Source organism: Tympanuchus pallidicinctus, unplaced genomic scaffold (genome assembly GCF_026119805.1).
Source record: "Tympanuchus pallidicinctus isolate F22 unplaced genomic scaffold, pur_lepc_1.0 scaffold15, whole genome shotgun sequence".
In the NCBI taxonomy this organism is placed as follows: domain Eukaryota; kingdom Metazoa; phylum Chordata; class Aves; order Galliformes; family Phasianidae; genus Tympanuchus; species Tympanuchus pallidicinctus.
Genome location: NW_026294669.1, coordinates 30,176,327 through 30,192,038, shown reverse-complemented (window position 1 = coordinate 30,192,038; position 15,712 = coordinate 30,176,327). Strand labels below are relative to the sequence as shown.

Sequence of the window (15,712 nt, the reverse complement as noted above, 5' to 3'; positions counted from 1 at the left end):
AAGTAGCCACAATATTTATTTGGCCAGACTTTCTATTTGGATTTATATTTTAATGGCCTATTCAAATAAATTAACATAATAAAAATGTCTTCATGCAGTTGGAGCAAGCTAATGAACTCTGACTTCTGCATTCCCTGATGTTTTGCATTTCTTGGAGGTTTGGTGCAGAGATGCTTGTAGTTACACAAAGCAATTTTTATAAGATGTAGAGAATTTGTCTTCATATTAGCATCTAAATGGTTTTGTCAAGCTGAGCTGATAACTCACATTGCTGTGCAGAGGAGTCAGACTTGAGGGTAAATGAGTTGGATTCATAATATCCTGACTGTTTTGGCCCAGCCCCTGGAGTGTAACTGTCATTTCTCCCCAGAAAAGATGGTTATACACTGAAACTTTTCCAATGTAGGTTAACGCTGTGGTATGCAGTTCAGTAGTGCAGTACAAGACAACGTTGAAGCTGGTGGAGACAGTCCTGCTCTTTTTCCACTTGCAGTGTATTGTCATCTCCTACTTCTTACCGCATGTCAGTGTGGAACTTGAGTGCAGTGTTTGGCCCTGACCAGTCCCCTGACAGTTTGCTGTGCAGGACAGCATGACCTGCGGTGTTTTAGGAAACAATTGGAAGGCATTTACCTGCCTGGGATTTTTTCTTTTTGCTTGAGAGTGTTTGGGTGACACAGTGTGTTCCTGTGTACTAGTAACAAAATCTATGTGCTTGGTGGTGCTGACAAGGGTCTTTTTATTTAAAGCTCAGTTTCTCTTTGCTTTTTCTGCCAGGCTGCCACTGTACCTCCCTCTGTCTGTCACAGAATCTCTGCTCTTCCAAGTAGGTGGGCTGCTGCTGTCACTGGCTTTTCTTGCTTGGCAATATTGCCTGTGGTATCATCGTGTCTGACTGAAGATGCAAACAAAATAGCTTCCAGATGTGCTTCATGGTATTATCTTGAGCTGCTTCGTGTACCTGTGTTACCAGCATCATCCTGCCATTTGGGAGCGAGTTGTTCCTTTTTAGAGGACCATTAAACTTTTCCAAAATTCAGCAGGTGGTAAAGATTCTGCTGCACTTCTAATTAATTTCTTTTTTATAGGCAATTATCCTTTCTTTTAAGATGCTTCTAGGTTATATGATTTTTATTTTTAGTCCAACATTAGGCTTTAGTGTCTCTGAAAGTCAAGCAGTGATATTAAATGTTTTAAAGTAATCTCAATTTTTTTGCGGTATTATTAAAGGAAATGGGTGCATTGCTGTGCCTGCTGGCATAATGTGTAAGGTCAGAGTCTTAATTGCCCTTCAGTTTGAGGTACAGTTGAGATGTAATCCTACATGCTTTATCCTCGTTCATTTAAATAACTGTAAGAGCTGAGGATTTGCTTGTATAAGACAGGAGGCCAGCAGAACTGAGATCTGGTCTGTCAATAAGAACTGCTAACACTGCAGGAACTATTGGATGCAGATGAAGAAGATTTTGGACGATCTAGTGCATTGCTGCTTGCCTAATTGAATGAACTGAATGGCTTAGTGCATGATACAAGGAGCGAAATGTTGCCCCATTGGATTACCAACACTTGCTTTGCAGTGTGACAGCTTAGCATCTAATCCTTACTCATTCATGGAACTACAAGTGCAAGTGAGATATTCCAAATCTTTGGGAATTTCCTGAGCTGCAAGTTGAACTTCATTGCTTTGTCACGATACATATTTGCCAGGGCAGTTTAATTTTTCATGTCTCTTTCTCCTCTGCATTTTCTTCTCTGACGTGGTTATTAATTTACATCTTCCTGGTTAAACTTGTCTTCATTCTGTATGAAACGATGTATGCTACCTTACCATGGTGTTGTCTGTGATTTATACGCTTCCTCAGCATTTCTGGTTTCCTGTGATTCAAGAAGGCACTCTGGCGTGGACCTCTTGCTTCTTTTTGCGTATTAATTTATCAGTGCAGTAGAAAACCACTGTGGCCTTGAAAATGTTGTTATGGTAGTAATGACTAAAGTGGTATTATGACTGAAGTAATATTCTGCTTTGTGTATTGAGTTGTATTTTGTATTGTTTTTGTCTCTCTGCTGTTGGATAAAGCAGCAAGACAGAATTTGTGGTAGTGAAAAAGTTTATTATTGGGATGCTTGGAAGTGGTCTAAGATAGCATGTTCTGAGATACTATAGGTGGAAGGAGAAAAGAATATGAGAAAAGATCTCATATGTTGCGACCTCCAGATATTAGTGGAAGCATTGAGGAAAGAAGGTTGCTCTATCTGCTTCCCATCTTTCCTTTTTGCTTTCTCTGTCTGCCTTAAAAACAATGATATAGGACAAGGGGAAACAGTTTTAAACTGAAGGAGGAGAAATTTAGGTGAGATATTAGGAAGACTTTTTTTTTTTTTTTACTCAGAAGTTGTTGAGGCACTGACACAGGTTGCCTAGAAAATGCTCCATCCCTGGGGTTGGTCAAGGCCAGGTAAGATGGGGCCCTGGGCAGCTTGATGTGATGGTGTCAGCTCTGCCCACGGCAGGAGGGCTGGCAGGAACTAGATGATCTGAAATCCTTTCCAACCCAAACCAGTTTACGAGTCCATGAAAACGAAAGACACACCTCTATAACAGTGAACAGTGTACACTCATTTTTGTGCTAAATGTCACAGCAGAAACATCTCAGCTGTTTTAGCTGACATCGGCTGTTTGGGTGTGGGTTCAAACTTGGCTTGGTAGAAGATACCAACGACTCAGAACTCTGAGATCTCTTGTTATAGTTTGTGTTTTATCTTTAACTGATAAGCTAAATTCAGCACAATTCTTATCGAAAATCATTGTATAATCTCATATGAATTACTAGGGATGCTACATAGCTGACTGCAGACTTTCCTTGAGGACAGTTGATGAAGTTACTACTTTAGATATGCATCAGTGCAAAGAAACTCACCTTTTCTTTGAAGTAAATGAAAAACAAGTCAGAAATGAAAAAGGATGTGGTCAGTCCTCGCAGAAATGCAGCCATGTCAGCAGCCTAGCTTGTACTTATTAGCTAGATTGAACTCATGTAGTATTCACATTTAGACTGTTCCTGCAAGTTGAGCAAATTTATCTACTCCACTGTACATGTACTGTGAATAATCATTCACAGTTGCAGAAGTATCTATAGCTTGTATCAGCCTTAGCCTTATTATTGCATATTTCTGCTCTGGGATTTTATAATTCTGAGTATTTGCTGTAGTTAAGAATAGTGTGAGCCTGAGGAGGAGAGAGAGAAGGCTGAAATAAGACAATTCTGCTGACTCACAGTAAGCTCTCTTTAAGACAGCTTTGAATTTGAGCAGCTTTCTGTTTCCTGGCAGGTCTTGGCTTTTTTCCTTTCCAGGGTGCTCTGGGTGTAATATTTCTTAATAGGCCATCTTTTGCGGAACAACATTAAGTCAAGTAGCACAATTCCAGTGGATTACTTATTTAGATGAATCTTTACAATAAGGAATGGGTATCCACCTCAGAAAGGATTGGTTGTTTGGGGGGGAAAAACAAGAGATTCAAATTGCTTCCTTTCAAATATGTCTTTAATGAGCATTGTAACCAAAATGTCAGACATCGAAACAACTCGTTTTGGCTTTAGGATAACCCTTAAGAGGACCATGAAACCAGTTTAAGTTAGTGAGCTAACTTTTGTTTCTACTGCCAGGGGTGTAACTGCTGTAACCTAAAACTTTGTATCTTTCTTAGGTCCTTGCAAACAATGAGTTGTGGTCTCACTGCCTGCTTTTTTTATTGCCAGTGAAATGTCCAGATGGCCATTCCTTACTTAGTAGTGTAAGTACTCAGCTTTTAGGTGGATGGAAACATCAGACAGAACTCAGAATGTTAAGTCACAATTAACTTTCAGTTTCCAAACCAGCGTACGCTTAAAGATAAGTCTGTCAAATGAATCCATGATGATAATGACTATGATTTGCTTGGCTCACCAGTTCAAGTCTAGGTCTGCTAGTGCTGCATTTAAAACCATGAACTTATGGAACAGAAATTGAATGTTCAGGTTGTCTGCTGTACTATTAAATGTGGATGTTGTAACTGCTTCAAAGTCTGGTAAGTACGGGAAAGATTGATATAGAAAATAGGAAGATTTCTTAATTTTAGACATCTTTTGCATGTCTGGGAATTTTCTTTCCTTTAAAAACTCTCTGGGCTATCTAGAAGAATAAGAAGTTGCAGATTCTGTTAATGACGTGGACTTCAACTTGTATTTGTTTTTTAATCTTGTAGCTTATCCTGAAGCAGTTGAGTAATTTTTCTTTATTTGACCTTATTTGAATTATTAGAATTGACCAACAGAACCAAGCGAAAGTGATGATGGTGTTTGCATGTTGAGAAACCATTCTAGGATTTTGTTGACTTATTCGTCTTATAAATGCTGTTGATTTTTAGATGCTTGCAGGCAATACACTAGAATCTAACTACGTTTTCAAACTTAATGATGTTTTAAACTTAATGATGTTGGTAACCAAAAGGCTACCAGAGCTATGGATCAGCATCTAGTAACTTCTGCAATGCATGCGGTTGCAGTCCTTGCATATGTGGAAAATGTAAATAGTATTTCCACGTTGTGAATTGAGAAATAAATTGTTTTGTCATTCTAAATCTGTCTGTAGTAGTGATGGTGCTCAGCCTGTGCCTGAACTGCTTTGGTTGGCCTCTCATCAGGAACATCTAGCTGTCGTTCTTCCATGTTTTGTTTAGTTTTTTTTCTGTACTGAAACTTGAAAGAGAACTGTTACCAGGTCTTTATGCTTCTATTCATGGTTGTACATTGGTGTTTTTTTTTCATTGTGCTGTACATCTTAGAAAAGGAAGATGAAATTATAGTAAAATTGTGTATTGAGACAGTGCGTTAAATGTTGATTACTAACAGCATGCTGTTTTTGTTTGATGAAAAATGTTTTGTAAGAAGTGCTGTGTATTACGTCTATGTGAATAAAATGAGTAGTATTTTAAGTGATTTCAAAAAATGTTACCAGCAGCCTGAAAACATATAATCTGATTTTTAAAGCATCCAAGCTAACAAAAATATGATGGGTTTTGTTACTGTGTTTGTAATTCTCGTCCTTTCACCAAACGAACAAAGAATGTTGCTTGAACTGAGTTGGAAACGACTGTGTCTGCATCTTGTCCATTATCTGTCTGTAATCTGTTAGTGTCTTGAGCTAATAATATTTTGCTGTTGAAGTTCCTCTTGAAGGCTGCTTGCTTCCCATATTTACTTACCTTTAACAGATACAACGACTGGCTAGATTAGGGATTTATATTGGTTGTCACATTCTGTATTTACAGAGGTATACTTCTCAGCGTGACTAAACAAACGAACCCAAATTTCAGAGGCCAGCTGGGATAGTTCTCTGAGACAGCTCTGCAGCGTATTATATTGCTTGTAGGGGAGATGCAGCCCTCCCCATCTGCCCCTCATTTATTTATTTTAAAGAAAGCAAAGAACCACAATAAGAGCAAGTTTGTTCACTGAATTTCAATACTTCTCAGTCATTGTAGTCTTAAAAAACAGCCAGTTCATGCGTGGTGAACACCTCAGTAGCTTTGCACAGCATATATTTGCTAGCTAGTATCATCTTTTTTTTTTAATCCAATTCCTGTTCCATGAGATGTGAAATGGAAAAAGGCTTCCTTCTGAATTTCCACATGCCGCCTGTTGCCACTTTCTATTTTCTTTTATAATTCACCTTAAGATCTCTCTCTCTAAATACATCCTTTTTAAAAAAAATTGGAAGGATTTTTTATTGCTTTTATCCTGCTGGAGAGAAAAGAACAACTGCAATTCTTTCCCCATCTCAAGAGCAGTCCAAGCACATTGCGTTTCACATCTCCATGATTGTGGATATAGCATGCAAGCATGTAGTGTTGTTAAAAATAAAGGCACTGTATTTCATTTTTCATTTATTTTTCTTTATTTGTATACATTTCTAAGTTTGTAAATCATTGCCAGGAATTCAATTCCAGAATTAAAAAATTTAGACTATCATGTAATCTTGGTTACTAGGCTGTTTGATTCTGACTTCTTGCAGACGTAAACTGTTGAAATGCTCCCTTTACACCTATTTGGATTTGTTGTAGTAAACTGTTGCTTTCTTTTCATCGTCATCTTTAAGCTTGTTGTGCCACCAAAGTGTGAAGGCCGGAGCTGCCCAAAGTGCAGTTAAGGTCTTTTGTGCATCGTAATTTCTTTCTGTGGTTCTCTAACCTATTCTCCTGATTTTTATTGACTTCTGTTTGTCAAAAGGACATTTTCACTTCTGGAATGGAAGTACAAACACCGATTATGCTTACAAATGTTTGACAAGTAACGTGATCCAAGATGTGTTGCTTCATCTAGATGCTGTCTGGACTGCAAATGATAGCTTAGGTAACAATATTTTGAGAGGTTTTACGTAAATCCTTTCTTTGATAGTAGAAAAATCTTGATGCATGATTAGCCATTAAAGAACAAAAATCTTGATTGGCTCACTAGACGTATATGGTATCTAACAGCTCTGGTTTGAATTTTTGACTGGAATTCCAAAAGGAGAGGAAAAAATTTGAATGAAGGAGCTTTTTGAGCAAATGTTACTCATTCTTGCCAGCTTTTAAACAAAAATGCACTTTGACAGGAACATTTACATTATGGTCTATTTTATGGTCTAATTTTTTATATATATATATATATATATATAAAATATATTTTTTATGTTTTATGAAAAAAATTGGGCTTGGGTAACCTATAGATCATCTTTCAGTGATGAAACAGCAGAAAATCAAAGGTTACTGTTTTTAGCAAGGGTTGGTGTTTTTGGTTTTTTTTTTTCTTCCCCTCTATGAATCTTATAGTACCTAAAGCTAATTAAAAAAAAAAAAAAGTGCTGAAAATATCAGAAACATAGAGATTAATGTACCACTTTGAAATTCAGTTTTGATCTTGCACTGATATCAGGTAGCAGCAAGCAGGGCTTTTCTCTTCTACACGCTGCCTTCACCTCCTTACTTTTCAAGTATGTTTCATTTTCCTGAGTGAATTGAAGACTTGCAGACTTATTCAGAGATTCCATTTACTGTTCTAATGGTTACTCTGCCATACTGGGACATAAATATTAAAGACTTCCGTGAGTATGTATGGTTGGCTGCCCATCTGCCTTTGATGGGCTGAGCTGTGGCAGTCAGTATTATGATCAACTGTGGAGAGTCCTCTGCTACCTGTGAATAAGTGACACAGCTCAGTGCTTTGCAATTTCTTATTGGGAAGGTGGTATATACTTGTTGAAGAGTTATTCACAAAGTATTTCAGCAGATCCCTGAAAAACAATGCTAATATTAAACTGCCAGTCTTACAACTGTTAGTTTTGTCCCTCTCCAGCACTGAGTGGTTCAAAATTTACAACTAGAATTTATCTGAATGTGCTTCTGCCCTCTCATTGCATTGCTTTAATGTGGGTGCCCTGCACATTGGTGTGCTCCATGTCTCTATTCATAGGATATCTTCTAGAAGCACGGAGTATGTTTCTAGCACTTAATTTCCTCCATCTCACTCTTCACACTTGTTATGTATCCACTGAAGTACTTTATCCGCAGTGTTCTATCCGATACTGCTAAATGATGGGAGAAATGTGTTCTCTGGAGCATCGGTCTTCCTGTCCTTACTCTGCTTTTTAGAAAATGCAACTCTGACCTATAAAGTTGGCAGATGCTTACTATATGATTAAATGATGTGTCAAATACAGTAACAATGTGGGAGCTGTATGGATATTTAAGACAAGCAGGTAGCCAAGATGGATGAATTCCTGTTACTTGCAATAGCCATAGAGCTTAGACAAATGATTGAGGTGAGTTTCTGCAATTCAGTGTGTCTGTGTTCATCAGATAAGCACTGTTAATTGTGCACGTATTTGTTGTGAAAAATACAATGTAAAATGCAGCATTCTGGTCTTGAGTAAAAACAGTGCTTTGTTAGCATTTTGACTCAGTACTTGAGGCAAATTTAAAAATGAATTCAGGTTGCTTTATTTCCTTGATCTGGGGAATTATGACTCAAATTCTGAAATGATGATTCTGACTTTGTACTTGGAAATATCACTATTACATTGTTACACTTCTTGAACTGCAAAAATATGCAGCGAAGAGTTTAGTGGTGAATATGAAAGCACATTAGAAGTCTTAGCAATTGAAAGCAAGAAAGCATTTTGTACTTGGTGTTTGGTGCTACTTGGTGTGTATATTTTCAACACCAAAAACGCAGTTTAACTTTTTCTGAAGAGGAATTTGAATTGTACTGTTATAGCTAAAAGTCTACTGACTAAAGAAAACTTTTTAAAATGTAATTTTACTGCTCTTAATTGATTAATCAATTAAGTATTATATAATTAATTAATCATTTAAGTATTGATTAATCAATTAATTAATCAATTGATTAATCAATTAAGAGCAGAAAAATGGTGGTGTCTGCTTGCAGCTTTCTATCTATCAGCAAATGAAATTCTATACCACTTGGCAGATCCCCATAGGTCAGTAACCAAGTGTACCCATTTGCAGCTGTTACAATACAGGTAAAGTCAAAAGAGTCATCAAGGAGCAGATGGTTCTTTTTGTAAGTAAAAAGAAAATATAGAATAGCTAAAAAATTATAATAAAAAATCAAAATTTTGACTTCAGGAAGAAAAGTGCAGATTTTCTAATGCACAGAGTTATCAATTGAAATAATTTGGATCACTGGGTTGTAAAGGAGAAGTCATGAAACAGGTGAATCAACAGTTGTAAATGTCATGAGTGAGGTTGTTCATCACCCTGTGCAAAAGATATGATTTCATGCATGTGAGCCTACTCTGCACTGAGGAATAGGGACACAGCGCCAGATAGTTGTTGCTTTAACGTATCTTTAACATAAAACAAAAAACACCACCAAAACAAACAAACAACAACAACAAAAATATTAAGTATCACAAAACCACGAGCAATCCCATATTAAATATGAGGTTGATACGTGGCTTAGATTTCTGGGCAAAAGTTGTTTCTCATGCAAAGCTAACAGGGAAGAAGCACAGGTAACTTATTTTTGTGCATTTGTTCCCTTTTGCTTTAACAAAAAAAAAAAAAGGGAAACCTTGAGAAGCAACCACCATATTTTTGATAGGAAACTGCATAGCACTGCAGACCTGTATTGGTACCAGGCAGTTAGACCAATCCTGCGATGTCCTAAGACTGTAAATTCTTTAGGTAATATGGTGGCAAAGTGTTTTAAGACAAGATATCCTCTTATCGTCATACAACAGCAGCAAAAAAGATGATTAACACAAAGTTTTGCTTTATTGAATGCAAATAGCAATAAACGGCTTAAGGAAATAATATGGTAAATATAAATACTTTAGATAAATACAGGATTATTTCCTCATAAGAGAGACTTAATCAGGCAGCTGAGCAAATTTCCAGATATGTGGTGAATTGATTCTGTTCTTCCAGGAATCTGAACAAGAGACTTCTTAAGTATTAATTTCTTAAGTGAAGTGTCATTTAGCAAAGAACTTGCTCAAGTGCACTATCCTATGTTCATCACAGAACAGCAGGAGTGCCTCTGATAGCAGAACATTTCATAAAGATCACCTGGCAAGCTAGGACAATTTGAAAGACCAAGTAGCAGTGATAGCTGGAAAAAGCAACCAAAAGCAGAGGGAGAGAAAGCGTACTGTAAAGCTTTGTTGGAATCCATGGTGAGTGTTACACATACTCAAAAATTCTAGTTCACAGTACCATGGACAAAGTTCCATGAAGTAGAGGTAGCATCCATCCTCTTTGGTTGATCCTCATTGTGCTCTCTGTTGTAATATGAGGAATGAGGCCTTAAAATTATTGGATGCTGGTGTTCCATCCTGTCTTTAGAGCTGCCTTTATTCTCCTGCGTGCCATCAGTGATCCAGTTCATGTTGTACACCTTTGCAGGTGTTTATATTTATATATTCACACAGTTTCCAAAGGATGATATTTGCTTCGGTCCTGTTATGTAAGTTTTCCATTAAATCAGAATAGATTGTGGAAGAGTTCAGCTGAAGATGAGCTGTGTTTCTGAGCTGAATTTTTTAGCGCTGTCCTGTACTGACTATTCCCTACTCTAGAAATTCTTCTAAGTTGCTCTAATTTTCAGTCATCATTGTGCTCAGGTTTGTTTGTGATGTCACAGCTGTTCTTTCAGAACTCCTTGTTGTTTCTATTGAAATGGACTTGTGTCAAATACATGAATATAGATATGCTCAATTCTTGTGAGGTTGATTCTTGAATAGTATAGTGAAATTAAATTGTTTCAGAGATGCAGGATACAAGTTTTCATGAAGTTATTAAGATATGCATCTGAAACATTAAATAATTTATTTTTCATTAGCAAATACTAGCATTTTATATGGTACCGTCCTGGGAGTGACTTTAAGTAGTCTGAACAGCTATGCATAATTCATTTTATTGGAAATGAGTATGTAGTTGCAGGGATGAGAGAATAGCATGTCTATTGAGGTAACAATTGGCTATAGAGTGCAGTTTTATGTTGGTGGTTCTGTTTTTATGATTTCCCCAGCTGATGCCTAGTTTTAGTTTGCTTTAGCAGTGCTTTTTGTAGTGCTTCAATGCCGTAGGGACTCATGTTGTCCTCTGGGGGTTATGCTGTAGTTTCTTGTCTCTTGTTTATAAATAAAGATGTGATGTCTATGGTATGATTTCATGTATATCACGTATACTGGTGTATTGTTCTTCACGTGGGCATTCTTCACCTTCACAAATGTGTTTGAAAAGGTAAGATTGAATCCATGTGCTGAATTCTAGAAAATATGGCTGCAAAGTTTAAGTAGTGCAAAAAAGATGGTGAAGGTCTTAGAGGGCGAAGTGTATGTGGAGCAGCTGAGGTGCTTTTGTTGGGTGTGGAGCAGAAGAGGCTGAGAGGGAGCTTCATGGCATCCTACAGCTCCTCACACGGAGCACTGAGCTCTGCTTTCTGGTGACAGTGGTAAGACCATGAGAGAATGGTTTGGAGCTTTGTCAGGAGAACTGAGGCGTTGTATTAGGAAAGGTTCATCACCAAAGGGTGGTCAGGCACTGCAACAGGCTCTTCAGGGCAGTGCTCACAGCCCCATGCTGCTGGAGTTCAAGAAGCAGTTGGACAATGCTTGTAAGACAGAGGGTTTCAATTTTGGGTGGTCTAATGTGGAGCCAGGAGTTGGACTAGATGATTCTTGTGAGTCCCCTTCCAACTAGGGATAATCTGTGATTATATGATTCTGTAAATTTCTGAAAGAGATGGCATGTTGTGCAGCTCTTGTGGTTTTGTCTCAGCGTTTGCTAGTCCAGTCACTGTACACAAAGCCGGAGACGATTTGATATCTGAATCAGCTCATATCTGAATGGGAAGGAGGGCAAAACAAATACCTGGGGTGAGCATTTGAGCCATTCAGTAGAAAATGTTCTAGTAAGGTTCTGTTTCCAGTTCTCATGAACTGCTCTGCTGAAGTATTTCTTAATTTTCAAGAAACCTAGAATTTTCTTTGATTGAAAACATGTCAGATATTGGTACTTGCTTCCTCCTCACTTCTCCCCAGCGTGCCTTCTGCATCCCATGGTTGAGTTATGGGATCAGTGACTGTATCTGCTGTTAGTGATTTCAGATTTTCTCAGTGTACTTAAGAGAGTTACCTGTACTTGTTTCTTCCCTGTGATTGTGAGGATTCAGTACAGAATGATGCCCTTCCTGTAGAAGGTATACATTTATGGCTATAGCAACCTTCATATCATTTATTACACAGAATGGTGTATAGGTTATGGCTAGAGTCTCATATGCTTTGTGATGGACAGGAGAAAGCACTCATACCTACATACTAAAGATGTCCTATTGAGAGTTTTTTAATGCAAATCTAAAGCTGTATCAGAACTGTGAATTAGATTTTCAGTATGTCTCAATAAGATGGGAGGTAATTGGAGCAGGAATGGACGTTGTGTCATCTTGATCCCAAGAAGTCAGTGCCGTTCTCTGCTTTAAATGCAGTGGGTGTTTGAATATAAATTTGCAAATCTGTCAAGATTTATAAAACATACACGTTTTTCTTTGTCCCAAGTGTGTTAAAACATACAGAACATTTCTAGTCGAGAAAGCAAAAGAAATTTAAGCCTTGCTAGCTTAAAGTCTATTATGTGGGCGTATATATTTCTGAGGTTCTTATCACTTCTGTTAAATTATTCTGAGGTGCATCACTTGAAAGAAGATCTCAAAATAAAACTCATAGTAACTGTAACAATGTGCAAAACCTGAATGTTTCTCCTTAATGCATGTTATACTAAACTACTTAAACACACACTATCTTTATAAGAGATAAGGAGATTAATTTACTAATAAATATGATTTTGGTTTCCATGCTTTTGTATGAATTTCATATCTGTGCATATCACATTTCATATCATATTCTTGTCCAAATGTTGAGACTCCTGAGAGTGTACTCAGAAGGGGTAAAAAATAGGTAAGCAAAACAAATCTAATACGATTAAGCTTAAAAAAGCAATATAATCTACTTTGTGAGGTACTCACTAAGAGGTTGATTTACTTGGAGTGATGGAATGGACATTGCCAAATATTTCTCACTTTTGAAAACTGTCACAATCACTTAAACCTCCATTTATCTGTACAAACACAACTTAATGTTGTCTTTGATGCTAAACAATTAAAGCAATGTTTCTGAATGTATTAACATTAATGAGAAATATAGTGACTTGAGTAGCAGGGGGTCAGTGTTCAATCTCACAGTCTACATGTATGTGAAGGTAATGCCAAAGCTTTTTTAAAAAACAATTCTGCATTTTATAAGTTCAAAAGTATATGAATATATTAATAAATTAATAATGAGAAAAGGAATCATTAGTAGTTTGCAAAGCAATGGTTTTTATTTCTCCATATGACTTAGGGTACTTACTGGAAATGCACACCTTAGGAATCGTAAAATATAAGAAAGTATTCTACGAAGCTGTCTGTATGCCTAAAATTCCTATATTTCTTCTTTTCCTTGGAGGGAGAGGTGAAATGTGTCCCCAGATGAATGAAGGTATTATAAGTTTGACTTGAGGCCCTATAGATATGTTTAGGTTCAAATAATGTAGTACCACCACCCCCCCCCCCCCCTTTTTTTTTTTTTTTTGACATAGTTAAAAATGCTTTCAGGATATACTTCTGATTTCCATAAGAGGATTATCCATTATTATAATATTGACCTTGTGTGCTTTAAAAAAATGAAACAACAACAAAAAAAAAACACAAAAAACCCAATCTGTGAATTTAGAGAGTTACAAAACTCTTTTGTAGCATCCTTGTTTAGAGTTAATGGGGAATGGAAAGTTATTTGTTCTTTCACTTAGCTAATGAATTGTGGTGAGCCTCTTGACTTCCTAGTGAAAGGATTGAAAAGAGAAAACATCTGGTGTACATTGTGAAGCCTGTATAACTGCAAGAATCACACAGGTGCTTGATGAGTTGCCGGCGTATTTATCCTCACCGTTCTTTTGCTATCTGTTCCTTGATATTTGCCTAGAAATTTTCTGATTACCTCTGTTGAAACAGACATCTGTGTTTTTCACATCCTTTTCATCATCTGTTGAACTTCAATAATGTGCTTTTAAACTTCATTTGCACGTTTCAGGAAGTGTGTAGAGTGGTCCTGTGGGATTTGTAGAGCATGTGCTCACAGTAGTATGTCTTGTGCTTCTTAAGCTGGGCAAGGTAGTAAAATGGGTTAAACTGCATTTACCTCTGGAAAGATCTGCTAAAGTTTTGCAAGCAAAACTATTCAAAATGCTGTGTTATTCATTTGGAGAATATATGTAGAAAGCTAAACCAAGAAAAAGCTATTGTTTGGAAACTTGAAGAAAGCTTTTTTTTCTTTTCTCCTGCAAAGGAAATACAGTGAAGTGATTGTGCTACATCTGTCAGCAGCAAAACAAATGTGTGCAGCAATCGGTTCTTGCAAGGATGATGCTAATGTAGGAGTAGTAACCATTTTTACTGTCAGGACATATTTTTTAAAACTGTATTTGTCCAGTCAATAAGGACTAGTTAAAGTTTTGGAGGCTTACTCATGCTAGAGTCAAAGCCAAGCAAACAAACAAAAAAGTCACAGCAGAGAACAGCAGCTGGACAGTCGGCTATCCCTTCCACCAGAGCTTTGGTTGCTTTGGTATGTTCTGTTCCTGGTGGAGCCTATCAGTGAATCCACTCCACAGCTTATAAAAACACTAGCAAAGCTCAAGTTTGAAGCTTTCATGCCTGAAAGTAATGGGAAAGGCAGCGAACTTGTTTGGATCAGTAGAGATGATCAAATGGCCTAATGGGTAACACTGACCCCCCTGAATGCAAGCAGGCAAGATGTTTGCCATCTGTCTGTCTTTCGGATGCAGATGGCAATGACTGAGTTCCTTCTGAGTGAACACGTGGAAAGCTGTTTTGTTGGCTCTAAACATCTGACATCTGTAAGTTCTTGTACAGTAGTGAAAAGACTAGGTTGACATGACTGAAATGCATTACCATGTTACTCTAGACACTGGGCCTCCTGGATTTAAGGGAAAAGGAAGCTCTCCTTGAAGTCTGCCATGATTGTATTATTATAGGGAACAAAATAAGAATATCATTTTTTCATGCCAAATTCAAGAAGTTTGAGAAGAAGGGAATGTTGCTGGCATGAAAACTACTTCCATTAATACAGTGTCAACTCTAGTTTGATCCATAAGTAATGCAATTCCTTGATAAAGCACAGTGAAGCCATTCATAATTTTTTAACTGCTTTAAAACAGTACTTAGTTTTAATGCTGGCTGAGAAGGTGATTTAGTTACCAGATATCTCATTGTTATCCAGTTGTCACCTGTTACTCACTTCCTTTTTGACAAAATTTTCCCATTTAAACGAGTAGCATATTGTTAAGAAACGGAGGGATAAAAAGCCAAGATGGGAGGTCTGGATAGAAGACTATTATTGCTTATGAAATCAAAGGATGGAAATAATTTAATGTTAAATGGAACTGCTTGCTGACCAAAGATGAAGAGTGGCTACAGGGACTATATGAGTTTTGTTCCCTGACACGTCAATATATTTATTTATTTTCCTTTAGATTCTTATAGAGGTGAAAAGGTTTGTGGCAAGTTGCTCTTTCATTCGTTGTATTAAAGAAAAGGGAGTATATAATGATATGATGGAGTTAACCTCATTTTGTGTAGTTCATGTAGTCTAATGTTCTTATTTTCTTCCATAATGTCTTCACATATTTGGAAGTTGTGATCTTACCAAAACAATTTTATAGCTGTTATGTTCTAAAGCTTCTCATCTTACCTTCAGCAGTAACTTTATAAGCCTATGTTTCATTGCAAATCAATGAATCACACATTCCTGTATGGCGCAGCCCTTTGGAAAACAGGATTTAAGGCATGTTGTGCTTCATTTTCTGAGAAATGTTGTCCACTATGCTCAAAAGGCTGGGATCTGATAGGGAAAGCAGTCTAAAACTTCAGTGTTCCCATCTTAATTTGGCTCACTGTGGGATGTTAGTATGTGAAAAGGAGGAGGGCATGTTTGACCTTTTTTTTTTTTTATTATTTTTTTTAAAGCAGTTTGGATGCAAGTTGAGGTGTTCTAGGGAGATTTTCAGGGAAGAGTTATTTGTCCAATGAGAAAGAGGCATAGAATACACTGGTTC

At 37.1% G+C, this 15,712-nt stretch overlaps 1 protein-coding gene across 12 annotated transcripts in view; it reads left to right on the top strand.

Annotated features, from left to right (window-relative positions):
* The window catches only part of GULP1 (GULP PTB domain containing engulfment adaptor 1), a 277,838-nt gene that overhangs the window by 51,300 nt on the left and 210,826 nt on the right, over positions 1 to 15,712 (top strand). Inside the window, exon 1 of one of the 12 annotated variants that reach the window (XM_052676486.1) lies at positions 3,711 to 3,793. The exons of the other annotated variants lie outside the window; for them this stretch is intronic. The gene's annotated coding sequence lies outside the window, so the exon portion shown is untranslated. Of the gene's footprint in view, positions 1 to 3,710; positions 3,794 to 15,712 lie in introns of those variants that run through there. 12 annotated transcript variants of the gene reach the window in all.